Source organism: Diabrotica undecimpunctata, chromosome 2, assembly GCF_040954645.1.
Source record: "Diabrotica undecimpunctata isolate CICGRU chromosome 2, icDiaUnde3, whole genome shotgun sequence".
Classification (NCBI taxonomy): domain Eukaryota; kingdom Metazoa; phylum Arthropoda; class Insecta; order Coleoptera; family Chrysomelidae; genus Diabrotica; species Diabrotica undecimpunctata.
Genome location: NC_092804.1, coordinates 174,581,498 through 174,596,453, shown reverse-complemented (window position 1 = coordinate 174,596,453; position 14,956 = coordinate 174,581,498). Strand labels below are relative to the sequence as shown.

The 14,956-nt window shown below is 32.5% G+C and overlaps 2 protein-coding genes across 3 annotated transcripts in view; one reads left to right on the top strand and one right to left on the bottom strand.

Moving 5' to 3' along the window:
- The window catches only part of LOC140435258 (uncharacterized), a 150,080-nt gene that overhangs the window by 39,249 nt on the left and 95,875 nt on the right, over positions 1 to 14,956 (top strand). The window lies entirely within an intron of this gene.
- The window catches only part of LOC140435257 (polyamine-transporting ATPase 13A3-like), a 116,165-nt gene that overhangs the window by 89,431 nt on the left and 11,778 nt on the right, over positions 1 to 14,956 (bottom strand). The window contains exon 1 of one of the 2 annotated variants that reach the window (XM_072524067.1): positions 7,733 to 8,479. The exons of the other annotated variant lie outside the window; for it this stretch is intronic. The gene's annotated coding sequence lies outside the window, so the exon portion shown is untranslated. Of the gene's footprint in view, positions 1 to 7,732; positions 8,480 to 14,956 lie in introns of those variants that run through there. 2 annotated transcript variants of the gene reach the window in all.

The following is a 14,956-nucleotide window of genomic DNA, read 5'->3' as shown; positions in this document are numbered from 1 at the left end:
ATTAGCACTTGTAAAATTTTAGGTGTAAGTTTTAGGGTACTATTTAACAAGTTTATACCTCTGTAGTTTTCTGGCTGTTTTTTATCTGCCGTTTTCTATCTATCTGTTTTTGAATAGTAGAATTAGTTGGCTCGTTCTCCATTCTTGCGGTATTTTATTGTTTTTGTTATAATTGTATTAATTAATGTTGGTAATTTTTCTGTCATTGCTGCTCCACAATATTTCAGTAATTTGTTTGGTATCCCGTCTTTACCTGTTGCTTGTCTGTTCTTCAGGTTTTCAAGTATTTTCCGAAATTCCTGTACATTTCCATGGTGTTTCCGGTTCTAGCGTCGTTTGTTCTTCCTCTGCATACAGCTTTTTTTAGGGAGCCAATCCACGTATCCTTTTCTATGTGTTTTGGTTCTATTAGTTCCTTTACCTCCGTTCTTTGACCTCTTATGAAGAACCATATTTCCTTATGCAGACCATAAAAATCATGTTCCATTTCTTTGCAAAAGCGTTCCAAGTGATCATTTTTAATTTTTTTAACAGTGAAAGTGAATGTGTTTCGTTTCTAATTGTCTTGTAAATATAGTATGCCTTTTGTGTTTTGGTTGACATGTATTTCAGGTACATTTTACTTCTGTAAAAAACCATGGAGTTCTTCGCCTTGGAAACGATTTATTTTTATTTATATTTCTTCCACCAAGAACTTCCTTGGCGAAATGTTTATAAATATTATTCGAATAATTCAATCGAATTAAAACTTCTAACATGTACATTCTATATCTATAATTGTGTCTTATACTGTACATAGTTTGTTCATTATTCAACACAAAACTTGTTACGCTGTCTTGATTGAAACTAGTGATGACTAATTGAAATGATACTGGAAATTCCGTATGAGAATATTTTATAAGACATTTTTTTTTATAATTACTAATTGACGTCACATATTGACTTATGATAAAGTACCTATTATCGATAACACGACAGTACTCTAGTGCAAAATGAACGTAACAGGTTAACATTTGCCAAAATCTGAGCTGTATTTTTTATATTATTTGTAGTCCAATTTTAACAATTTTTTGAGCGAAGAAACTGTACATACTATAACCGATTTTAACTTACATGTATAGTTTCTGGTCAAATGCTTGTATTTTAGTCATCATACAGGGTTACTTAAAAGGTTGTTGTATAATCGTTATTTTCAAACTAGCTGTGGAATAATTATGCAATCAAACTCTTTCAAAATGCCAGTTTACCAATCCTATCAGTTTTATTTGTGGAAAATTGCACGAAAGCAGTTGCTCTTGTTGAAGATGGGAGCAGTTATGAATATGTGGGCAAGGATCCTTCATGTTCATCGCTCTAGTATCAAAAGACATTTGAAAGTATTCAACAAACTAGTGGAAATATGCATAGATTTCTTCATGTTACAACTTTGTGAGATCGTCATTTAACACCAGTTCAGTCAAGAAATCAACTTTAGTAGGTACAAATGTTAGTCTTTGGATAGTTTTCCGAAAATTAAAAGAGTATGGTTTGATAGCTTGTAGACCAGCAAGTAGACACAAATTGCTTCCATGTAACCAAGTAATAAGACTACAACTTGCCACTGCACACTTACATTGGAACTTAGATCACTTGAGTATTTTTTACAGATGTATTTAGATTCTGTTTACATTCTCTAAATAGTGTAAAAGGGCATGTAGAAGGACCATAGAGAGCATGTAGAAGAACCATAGAAAGCATGTTCTGTTAGCATCTAAACTATAAAAGAGATTCAGAAATGGTATGGGCAGGAATAAACCTAAAGGCCCACAGAGAATTGGTGATCAACAATTGACAGCCTATCGATATATTAGTCGATCATGTTGTACCTTTTAGTGGATTTATTGGCAATGGTTTTATTTTAATGGAGGATAGTGCGAGGCTACATACAGCAATATGTGTCACACAATACCTAGACGAAGTTGGTATAAGCAAAATGGACTGGACAGCAGTTTCGCCTGATCTTAACTCCATAGGTCAGCTTGGTAGGTGAGTCGGAAACTGTGAAATACCTCCGGCTAAGGTCAATTAGCTTTGTATAGTCCTTCGGAAAGAATGGCAAAATAATCATAAGATGATTTTCATAAGTTTATTGATAGTATGATCCAAGGTATTCAAGCAGTTATTAAGGGCTTGAGGGGGTAATACAAAATAGTGAATTAAATTTGTTTAAAAAGTGGGTACAATTTTTTAAGTTAATTACAGATAAATTGGTTTGCATTAATAAATACAATGATTGTGAAAAGTTCATTATATTTCTCCTAAAATCGAACCAAGACACTTGAAGACACGAAACAAAACAAATGTAGGAAAAAAAATGATTCTTTGATGTGAATGTGAATGAGGCTTTGGTGACTGTATCGAAGGAATGCCATATCGACATCCCACAAGCACTGCATTTCAATAATGATTAAAAGCAACGGCATCTTGGTTTTTATGAACAATGATAACAATAACAAAACAAAAAAATAACTTAAATGTAACTTAACCTAAGTACGCAAATAACAAAGAAAAACTACTAAAAAATAACTTAATACTTTGTATTGCCTCCCCTAGCCTCTATAACTGCCTGTACACGTCGGCTCATGCTGTCTATGAGGTTGCGAATATCATCTTGCTGGATGTTTTGTCATTCTTCTTCTAGAGCTAAGCGAAGTTCGTTAATTGAGAATGGGTGCGACTTCACGACCTCTAATATTTCTACCAAACATGTCTCAAATGTGCTTTATTGGGTTCAGATCTGGCGAGCACGCTGGCCAGTTCATTTTATTAATACCAAATTCCTCTAAATATTGCATGACACACATTGTAAAGTGGGGTCGCGCATTATCTTGAAATAATAGAAAATCATCGCCGATATATTGAGAAAAGAGTACTATGTGATTCGCTAAAATTTCCTCAATATACCGGTGTCCATACCATCACCTATCCCGCTCCATGGCTAAAGCGGGGACTAAAAGCGCCATACTCTCTCTCTCTCTCCAGTTCAACGCCATACTCGTCCTCTCTCATCTGATGAGTGAAGACAGTATCTCGACTCATCCGTAAAAAGAACATTACTGCATTGTCCTAAATTCCAATGTATATGTTCCCTGAAAAAATGTAGTCTAGCCACTCTGTGCCGTGGAAGTAATTTGGGCCCAGTTGCTGGTCTGCAACTTTGCAAATCAAATTCATGTAATCTTCGACGAGATATAATACACTTACATTATTGCCTTGATCCTCTTGAAGCTGATTTCTTGCTTGCACCGATGTTAAATGACGAACCCGCAAAGCGTTGAGTCGTATAAAACGATCATCTAAAGCGGTAGTTTTGCGCTTCTTGCTACTTCCCGCTTTACGCTTGTTTGTTCCAGTTCATATAAAACGTTCCACTACCCTTTGGATGGTAGAGCGATGAGTGTGTAGTACTCTAGCCACATATTCCAGAGCCACCAGAGCAATGGCTTTTGCACAATCTTCGACACTAAGAACCATGATCAATCATAGGTAAACAAAATGTTAGTGTCAATATAACATAATGATAACAGTCACCAAAGCCACCTCGTCGTATTACAAAATAACTCCAAAATAATCATAATTAAAAAAGTCCTAAATTGTGGGTGGCAAATTCATTTGGCTCTAAAAAATGAACCAAGGCATATTTTGACATGAAACAAAAAACATAATGCTTAGGAGACATGGTTGCAACCGAAAAATAAGGTTTTACGAAAAGTCGCAAACGGAATTATTCCACAGGATGTTTCAAAGTTAAGATAATAAAACCACGTTTTAATTAACCCCGTACAATAAGTCAAATATAAAATTTTATCAAAAAACTGACTATACCAAATTAAAATTTATAAATTTATACACACTGTGGTCAAAAAATCATCAAAATAGGGCTAAAAATAAAAAATTCAAATACTTTGAATTTGACCAAAACTTTCTCCGTTGCGTTTTTTTTGCATCTGAGTGTATATAAATACGTTATTGTTTGTTTTTTCTATAAAAGTGATTGAGTTGAGACACATTTCGGAATTTATAAAAAACAAAAAATATATAATGAATCAGTTAATCAGTAAATTTTTCCCTTGGGATAAAAATTGAATGAAAGAATCTAATTGAACATATTACTGCCCAATAAGGCGCATATGTGCTCTCATACAACTCTTAGAGAACATTAATGAGCGCTGCACATTGATTTAAGAGCAGAATCCGACAATTTAGATTTGAAGTAAGTACATCAGGGCTCAAAGCTCCATGAAACATTTCCATTTTTATCATATAGAAATAAACATTTTTAGACACAATCCACTTAATACGATATTGTGGCGAGTATACATTGTTTATAATTATTTGTTATTAATTGTAATTATAAATCCAAAATTAAATGTCCATCAAATTTCATTACTTTATTTATTATACCCCTTTTCCCAAAATTTGGTTTGCATAGTTTACTAGTTCTAGCACTAAATTTGTAATACAATTTTGACAATTTAAGTAATTCTAAGTTAAATAATTTAAACAATTTAAAATCTGTTACTTTTCAAAAATACTTTTCTTTTCCATTCTTTCATTTTTAATTTAAATACCCTACCTTAGACTAAAAAAACACTAGATATCCAGTCATATTAAGGATTCCATAAAACCAACTGATTTTAATTTCACATGGATTTGCAATTCACATGGGTTTTGTTACATAAGTATTTCGATTATGAAATATTACTTAATATAATAATTGATTTATCAGCAGAATATAAATCCCACATAAAAATATATACACTGAAGGCTAAACAAAGACATTTGCACCTCATATTTTATTTGTAAATGTATTGATTTTTATTTTTATTAAAACAATACTCAGCGAAGTACAAATGTCAACATTTGAAACACAAAAGACAAAATTTAAGACAAACATAAAATCTAGAAACAAACGAATATATATTTATATACATAGGACTGGAAGTTCACGAAATGAAAAATGTTATAAAATTTAATCATGCAGATGAAAGGTGACAAACACTAACACATTGAGAAAGAAAACTGCTTGATTTAGAGAGGAAGTGTAGATAAAATGTGAAGAAAAAAGAAAAGTTTTTCACAGCAGCTATACACCCACATTATACCACTACAGGCATACAATTGAAAATAAAACATGACGAAATAATTATGTGTTTTGAACTAGTATTGTACTTATAGAGGAGTGGAATAACATGCTATAGAAGTATATTCAAATGTAAATTAGTGAAATGTCTTAGATAATGGAAATCTTGGTGCAATCTACAGTGGACAACACATGATGTAAACAAATCAGTTTCTTATTTTCTTATTCAACTGTTCAGTCATTTTTTATCTTTTAATGTTCCATAATCAAATACATAAAATAATAGTAAATGCCCGGAATGAGGAACAAATCCTGGAAGAGTGATATACTAGAATTGTTTGCTACACAAAAAGAGTAATACCTTTGAGTGTGGAGCTACAGCGGAACAACCCTCCTTATATACAAAATATTTTCAAGTATCCTATGTGATTGCCTAAGTGTATATTCAGGGGAGTTTTTTACTCTGGAAAAAACCAACAAATACCAAGCCATGAATGAATTTTACATACCATATAAACTAATAAATAAATAAATTAGTGATAGGTAAACGAGCAGTTAAATGCTACTGTTATAGACACATACAAACTGAGTCTCACCCTAATGATATACTTAATATATTGTAAATAGTCAATTTGAAAGTATTACTATATCTTTTTAAAGGACCAATAAACTACTATATGATTTTGATATTAACTTTAGTTGGAAAAATAACACTTTATTACATAAAATTAGATGTCATATATCAGCAACATCCATATTGAAGGTAAAATTTGGGAAGATCCACTCCAAGAAAAATTTCGATAATGATCTTTTCAATCTTCCCATAGGTAAATAGTTGTAGTTCTGACAAAAAAGTAGTTCAAGTTATGGGAGAAGTACAAAATATATGCAGCAATCATGTTAAAAAATATGAGTCTGCAGATAAATCAGGAAAAATAAAAACTGATGGCATCAACAATCAATACCCAACCACAGCCAGAAACATAGAAGCTCTGAAGTGGTAGATAGATTCACAGACTCTATGATAGGAGCCTAAGTACATGAATGATTATTAGCCTCTTACATAAATGGTCTTTGATTAGAGGTTGTTAAAAATATGTTGCTGGATCCTTAGTAATAGTGACTATTAAAATGGGTGTACAGGGTTATATTTACTGATTTAAAGACTCTCATTTTTATTTTTAGAAAACATGAGGTTTGTACGACATTTTCCATACCCTGATTTTAACACACATTATTTTATAAAATGACTAACTATTTAATATAAATTCATATACCTGAATGATATCTTATCTAAACTATATATTTTATATGTGCACTTGATGATTGCATAAGAGTTATCTGTTACTAGTATTGATAATTTCATCTTTTACTTCGAATTATTAGTGTGCAGTACACAATGAAGTATAAACAAAGTTTCTTGTATATTATTTACATAAGACAAACATATCAGTGTTATTTTTTTGATATTGCTTATTTATTGCATAACATTATGATATTTTTAACATATTGTCAGGGTCTTCACAGCTTTCAAGTTTATTTTTACACTATTGGCTAGATATTGGTTTAAAGTATGTTTGTGGCATATCAGACTGAAATATCTTTTGAAAATAGACTATAAATTATAGACTTAATCATTAATAATAATTGCAATAGTATGGTTAGGTATGAATATCAAACATCTGCCACCTTTTTTAGCTGTTTCACTCTTTTCTGTTATGCAGGATAATTTTAATATAGAAATCTAGATTAGCACTGGAAAAACATGTTGCACCTTGATATAAGACCTAAACATTTTCTATTTAAGGAGAACAAAAAATCCTTTTTGTGTATTATTTATGAATAAATAAATGAAAGCTTTGGAATAATAATAAAGAGTAATACAAAGGACACAAAGAAAGAATGTAGGCATAGTTTATTAGAAACAGCTGAAACTTGTACTTATTTTTATGAAGTTCACCGTCACAGTAAAATCAACTATGGATGTAGTTATTAATAATCACTCTACAGTATGAAGCCATATCCTATGCAACTCTAAAGTAAAAAGGGAAAACTAATAAAGTCAACCACGTTCTCTATAGTTTGTTAAAAATAATTAAAAATAAAAAGCTTCAGTTCGTAAATTGCAAAAAAGTATCATATCTCAAAAACTATGCTATTTGCAAATAATTCATTAAAAAATATAGTAATAAATAATAAAGTAATAAAATATAGTAATAAAATATAGTAATAAATAATCTTTGTGTCATAAAATATTAGCAATAAAAATGATAAGGTTGACATTTAGCATTTAATGTTTTCGGGACTTGAAAAAACCTAAACACCGAATTGTTACCTTCATCTTTTTGAGATAGGATGATGCTGTTTTATAGGTGGCAATATCAGTCATTTCGGTAAATCGAATGGTTCATAGGAGATACTTGTCATTTTGTTAGCTTTAATACCTGTTATCTGTAATTTTTTTAACCATGTCATTATAGTTGCCATTTTTAGGACTTCACTGATATTTCAAGATAAGGTAGATTTGCTCTACTTTATGTTTGCACTTATTTATTACAGAGAAAATATTGCTATCATAATAAGGTTTAAAATAAATAAGGTAATACTTACATCAATATTATAATTCAACCAAGGGGAAATGGATATCAAGTAAATGTCACATATCCATGATAAAGTTCTCCACCAAACAGATGTCAGTCTCCAGGATCATTCTTAGCTCGATATCCAATGCTAGAGGTAACAAATGCAGATTCCACATTGTGCATCTTATTTGTGCAAATCCCAGAAATTTTGTTCAAGTTTATAGTACAAAATACCTTTATAAATTCATTAAAATCACTTGTATACATAATAGTTGAATATAAATACATTTAATACCAAATGGCGAATTCTAGAAAATTTTGCACCAATTTAAGTTTTCTTTAAAAAATTAGTCACAAGCGTTTTTCTTGGAAATGACGTCACAGTACTATAGAAAAAGTCAAAAAAAGACTAACCTCACTTTTTCACAAATTTAGTTAATTAGAAAAATTTAATTTATCAACAGTCTTAGAGCTTCTAATAATCAAATTTAACGTGGACATTTTATAAATCTTCATTTTATAAACAAATTTAAATAATCACGAGGTTTCTTATGCTAATTTTCGCTGCCGTTTGCGGCCAAAGCCAAATCACTTCTAGACCGTATTATTTAATATCTGGATTTTTTTTCTTTCAGACGAATTTTGGATCGTCTCATCGAATACTTTCGGAATTAACGATGAGATATATCTTTGAAATATGTCACCAAATAATTAAATTTAGATCACACCCTCACAAAACGATTTTACGACTACTACGAGATTTTTTCAAATTCGCGCAAGTTCAGTTCACTGAAAATCGGAAGTTAGGGTAGGGTCATAGAGGTGGAGCTTACCAAGGTAATGTTTAAGAGAGGTGTAAGATAACGGGTCGTCTTCCATTGGATTGTAAAAGTGACGTAGGATTGCAAAAAATTGCCCCACAAAACGACAAATCACTCAAAAATATTTAATTGGACTGTTTTTTAAGTCAATAAATATTAAACATTGTTCTAAAGTAGATATATCTTTAATGGGAATATTTACTTAAAATAAGCTTTTCTTGTTGTTTTTCTATGACTTTTTCTTTCTGGCATGTAGCTATATCTGATTAGTTTTTCATTCTGTTTGTGATAAGTATCATTGTGATACATTATGTAGTATAGATTATTGTATGTACTATACTATTTAATTATGATTGTATGTCGTTTGAAAATACTTTTAGTTTGGTAGTATTTTGTCTGTTTCATTATGTAAATTGGTTACTATAAAACATGTGTACCTAATTTGTTTTACAGTGCTTATTTCAAATTGTATGGTGTGTTCAACAAAATGCGTAAATTATTATACACTTAGTTCTAATTTGTGTAGCTATACACAGTGATGTATATGTTGAAGTATAATTTTTGTATTTACTTCTGACAAAATCTCTCTATTTTGGCGCCATTTTCCTGGTAGAATGTTAAAAAATAATATATTTACTGAACTCAGTCTTAACTGTCTATCAGATTTAGTAATTAATTTTTTACTACGTTGGTCAAATTTTGACTTCGACTTTTAACGAACTGGAAGGTAGACAACCAAGCATACATAGCAAATAAACTAAAACCAAATTGGTTGAGTTTACCGAAAGTACAAGCTGATTTTAGCCGCAAATGTCAAACATGGAACAAAAAATTTCGGTATAGCAGTGTTGGCATGTTTTTATAATGTAGATGCTGTATGCTTCAAATATAAAAGGATAAAGCTTTAGAAAAGTACATTTTGTTTATATTATGTTATAAGTTCTGCAATTTTTGATTTATATAAAACAAGAATGAGTACATATTTGTTTCTTTGACAATGTCTTTCACAAAAAGACATGGAAGACCGTCTATCATGAGGCCACTTCCCTTACACCAAAACCGTCAGAATAATTGCCAACGAAAATAACATCGCTACATACTTTGTTGGAGTCTTCGCTAACTCAGAACAAATGTTTACGGAAGGACTGAAGTACCTTGATCCGTAAGAGAAAAATATAATTGTTACTATAAATATAGTATAAGAGATATCAACATTAATTCCAATCTCTATTACGGTCAAAGAGCTACAGTATCCATTCGTTCCATATGGTTGAATAGCTTCCTGGCTGCTGCCAGAAAATTAACAGCCATCGGTTCTTCTCATCTCCTTTGTTCCAACTTGTAGAAAACTTTTTTTGGTGTTCTCTCTTTTCCATTTTTCTCTATTATACATGTTATTTGGGACAGTCTCAATTCCTCCATTTTAATCTTCTTCCACGTATAAACCGGGGGAGGGCGGGTCTGGGTACCTTGCACAGATTGCCACATCGTCCGGTGCCTCCAAAATTTCTTTTTTGCAGATGGTTACCTTATTATAAAGCTCCTCTGGCTTTTCTTAGTCTAATACTTGAATTATTTCCTCGGAGCTTTATGCCGTCTCCATTTTCGTATGTAATTCCTCCATCATTCTTCTTTGTAAATCTGGATCCTCTTCGCCATTTACTTCTACCTGTGTACCTACGCCCCTCTTAGTTGTCGCCACAGTTATTTTTATTTGCGTTGTTATTGTTGTTATTGTTATTGTTGTTACGCATCTTTTTATACTTTGCCTTTTCCCAATATCCTCTATAGCACTATACACTAACTCTATTTCTTTTCATTCCGCACCAAATCTGCCGTACTCCCTGTTTGATCTCATCCTCCGGATTTGTCACCGCCTTTGTAAGTTACAATAGCTCGTCCATGAATCCCTTAATCGTTGACATTATTTTCTCTATTTGACTTCTTTTTAATCTTCGTGTGATTTCCTTTCCTTTTTTCTTTAATATTGGTCGTCCATTCACTCTCGTCATTACTATCTCCCATTTCTTTTTCACTGCCATTCTCCTCCACTGTTTCGTTCTTCTACTTTGTTTCGTTATTTTTCTCCCACCGACTGAACTCTTCTTCCTCTTCCGCTATTGCCGCCAGTCTCTTTTCGCTTATATCGTCCATAGATTCTCCTATCCCTATACTTACCTTCTTTTTTATTAAATGTTTATCCATTTTTCTTCCCACGAGTTTCGTTGATTCTTCGGTCCAGCGAGGCAGTGCGTCAATAATCCGCGAGGGATATAATCCTCTTCGGTTCGCCCCCTCCTTCGGGCACCGCTTTAGACCCACTTTTTCCCTTGCATATCCATTTGTTCTCAGTGGTTTCGTCCACTGCTTTTTGTATTAGTGGAGGTTTCCTCCTGGAAACTGGTTTCTGTATAAAAACTCCTGGTTTTTGTACTAGTGGAGGGTATAGATTTGTGTATCAGGAAGTGTATGATGGGTACGGGTGGGTGTCGTATGATGGTTGGGAGTTTTTGCTATCACACAGGGACAGGTTAGGAACTATGGACAGCGGACAGCTGTTCCATTTAGTCGCCTTTTACGACAAGCAGGAGAAGCCGTCTACCTGAGCGGCCCGTCGTCAGGGGCACTACATTTGCGAATGTACTATACGAGCATATATGATGCAGAAAGAAAGGTGCGATAGAGATAGAATAAAATTTGAAAAAAATGGTAGTACATAACATGAAAAATAATTAGGTTCTGAAACTACTTTCTTGTGGAATGTTTAATTGAAATATTATGTTTGTCTGGGATTAATTCACAATTATTGGTGATGATGAAAATCACTATTTTTAACTAACTAATATAACTAACTGCATAACCACAGGTTGGTTATTTATACTGTGGTATAACCAAAGTTCTTGTTATTAGTTATGTCACTTCAAAATGGACATGCTTGACCACGATCTTGTAGATACATAGCATATATTGGCTGTACAAAATTTGAGGGTACAAAACTAGGAATATCAAATTCTGACTGTTCTGTGTGTTCTGTATTATATGTTTGTGTAAACTGAATCTAATTGGTGTGATTTGGTTGTGATTTTCATCACAACTAATAATTGTGGTTTAATCACATATAAAAATAATATTTAAATGAAAAATAATATAACAATTACGAAAAAATGGAGAAAAATTGCGACGAAAGCAAAAGCAAAGATTGTGAAAGATAATAAAAAAAAAAGAAAATAAAACTAATAATACTCGACCTATCTTACTATTAATTATATAGATTATCACTTTTATCAAAATCTCCTGTTTTTTTTTATTTCTTATCGGGGTACTTAAATTCGTAGTTTCCTGGTAACTTGAAAATTGATAATTTATAAGTAGTTTTAATCCCATTTATTAAGATTTATACAAATTGCACAGTAACAATGGCACACTATTCAATAATAGCTTAACTTGTTTTATAAATTATTTATTGTTTTCCTAGATTTTCTATTGTTTTGCTTAACTTGTTTCCCAGACAAAAAAAAACACTTGAATTTTTAACACTTAAAAGAGGAGATAAAAGGCTTAACATTAGAGATTATAAATAAGAATAATGTAAATAAACTAAAATCTCTATTATCAGTCACTTTTTAAAAGCGGCCACTTCTAATTAAGTACCCCCATAAAACGGTCGCGGCCATTTCTTGTGGAGAATTTTGTCTCTAATAATTGGTCATAGATAAGATAAAGTATTCAACAATAAACGAATTATATAGGGTGCGATACCATGATTATACCGTAGAACCTCTATGAGGGGAATCTCGATAAGCCGAATTCCTCCAAAACTCAAAAAAGTTTTGTTCTCAAGCCCAAAACCTTCATTTCTCGAAATCTCAACTCTCTGTCTGAAATAATCAGTGAGTATGCGCAAGCCATTTTGGTACATATTTTCCCTCTGTAATTCTTCTTCTTCTTTTTCTTTTTATATAGACATGACTCTGTCTGTTTTTAAATGTGCTTCCAGTAAGTTGTCATTCCATCGTTTTCGTGGTCTTCCTACTGATCGTCTTCCTATTGGAGAACCGTCCCTTGCCGTCTTTACTACTCTATTTGTTGTCATTCGGCTTATATGATCGTTCCATTCTACTCTTCTATTTCTTGCCTAGTTCTTGATGTTCTCCATCTTGCATCTACGTCATATATCTGTACTTCTAGCTCTGTTCCATAGTGTCTTACCATCAATTTTTCTAGGTGTTTTCATCTCTACTGTTTCGAACATCCTTTTTGTCCTCTCTGTGTCGTGTTTCTGTCGCGTATGTCATTATTGGTCTGGTGACAATTTTGTAAATTTTGCAATTCATTTCTTTCCCGATATTTTTATTTCTCCAAATTGTTTCATTCTTGCAGCCTGCGGCTCTGTTTGCTCTATTCACTTGATCTTCCACTTCAGTTTCGAGCTTTCCGTAGCTAGATAATGTGACGTCTAGATATTTAAAGATATATAGATATCACTTGTTCTATTATCGGACCTTTCAGCTCCAATTTACATCTTAATAAGTTTGTTGTTATAACCATACATTTTGTCTTTTTGGGGAAATTAACATGTTAAATTTTCTGGCCGTTATATTAAATTGGTGCAGCATACATTGTAAATCGTCTTCACTTTGAGAAAGTAGTATTCCGTCGTCTGCATAACAGATCATTTTAAGTTTTTTTAAGTACTTTTTTTATTATTTCATTCATAATCAGGTTGAACAATAGAGGACTCAGGGAATCTTCCTGTCTTATTCCATTGCCAGCTTCAATAGGGTCGGTTAGATCTTCTTCTACTTTTACTTTTTGAGTGGGAGCCTTGTTACTGGCTCCCTATATTCGAGAGTTGGAAATCTTTTGATTCCAAGCCTTACTTCAAAGGACTTGTGAATGGATGTATCTCCATAGGTTTGGTTCTTCAGTGACCGTTGAAGGATAAGGATTGTTAATGGGAGCAAATATAACTCCAGAGAAATAAAAGCACTTTAAGTTTATCGACTTATAATTAACTATTTTTAGATTAAAGAGGTTCAAAACGACGTAGCTGACTATACAGTATCAAATAATTCTTTCTTTATCACACGTAAAAGAGAGAAACCGTATTTATGAGAAAAAATGCCCGACTTCGGCGTAGAGAAATATTTTATACGTGAATTGAGAGTGAATTTTAAAATGCACTTGCCTCAAGGGCGTGTGACAACGAACTAACTAAAATAATACATACTACTTGATGCGAACTTTAAGTGAAGATTACCCCTCTTGTATTTAGGTGTGAAAACTATTTAAGAGGCTGTGGCGCCATTAAGTCGGCCATCCCGAGGCAAACTAGATATTAGTGAATATTTTACTTATTCTACACTAAGAAAAGTGTAAAGAACTATATTTTTATTTTATATTTTAAAATGATATGTTCATTTCTGGAACATAGACTGCCCGCGTTGAAGTATTTACTTCAAAACGAAAGAAAGAGTGATTTGAGAAAGTAAGCAAACTTAACTTAAATGTAATTTAAGAAATAACTATTCCTAAACTAGAGTAATACATATAAATGTGACAAAATTTAAAATTTTAATTTTCTACTTTGTCCACAGGAAGAGGACAGAGTTTTGTAATGGGTCTGTTAAAATATCCATCTCTAGTCTTTATTTTAACACTACGGACCTTATCGTCCTTACCAGTAAACAATTCAACAATTCTTGCCAATGGCCAGTGTAGGGGTGGAACTTTATCTTCCTTTAATAGAACTAAGTCGTCTTCAAGATTCTTCTGTGGTGTTAACCACTTGGGGCGATTCTGAAGTTGATTAAGGTAATCAATTTTCCAGCGTTTGGCAAATGATTGCTGAATCTTCATGTAGTTTTGCCAAATTGTTAATTTATTGTCAGGTATTTCCATCACTATCTCTTCAGGAAATGACGTAATTGGTTTTCCTATTAGGAAATGTCCTGGAGACAATGTGTTAAAGTCATTTGGATCATTTGACATAGCACAAAGAGGGCGTGAGTTTAGTACTGCTTCTATTTGTGCGAGAACTGTGCTAAAGGCTTCAAAAGTTAAAGTGGTATTGCCTAAAAGCCTTAAAATGTGATATTTGGCACTTTTTATGGCTGCCTCCCAAATTCCACCATGATGCGGAGAATGGGCTACAATAAATTTCCATTGGATTTCAGAAGAGGAGAGAAAATTGAATATGGACTCAGAGGTTTCCTTTTGTTTAAGAAATAGTGCAACTTCCCTCAACTGATTTCTAGCTCCTAGAAAATTAGTGGCGTTATCTGAGTAGATAATTTGTGGACAGCCTCTCCTACTGATGAATCTTTTTAAAGCAAGTAAGAAACTTTCGGTAGACAGACCTGTGACTAATTCGATGTGCACTGCACGAGTAACCATACATACAAACAACGCTATGTAGGATTTTATTTTTG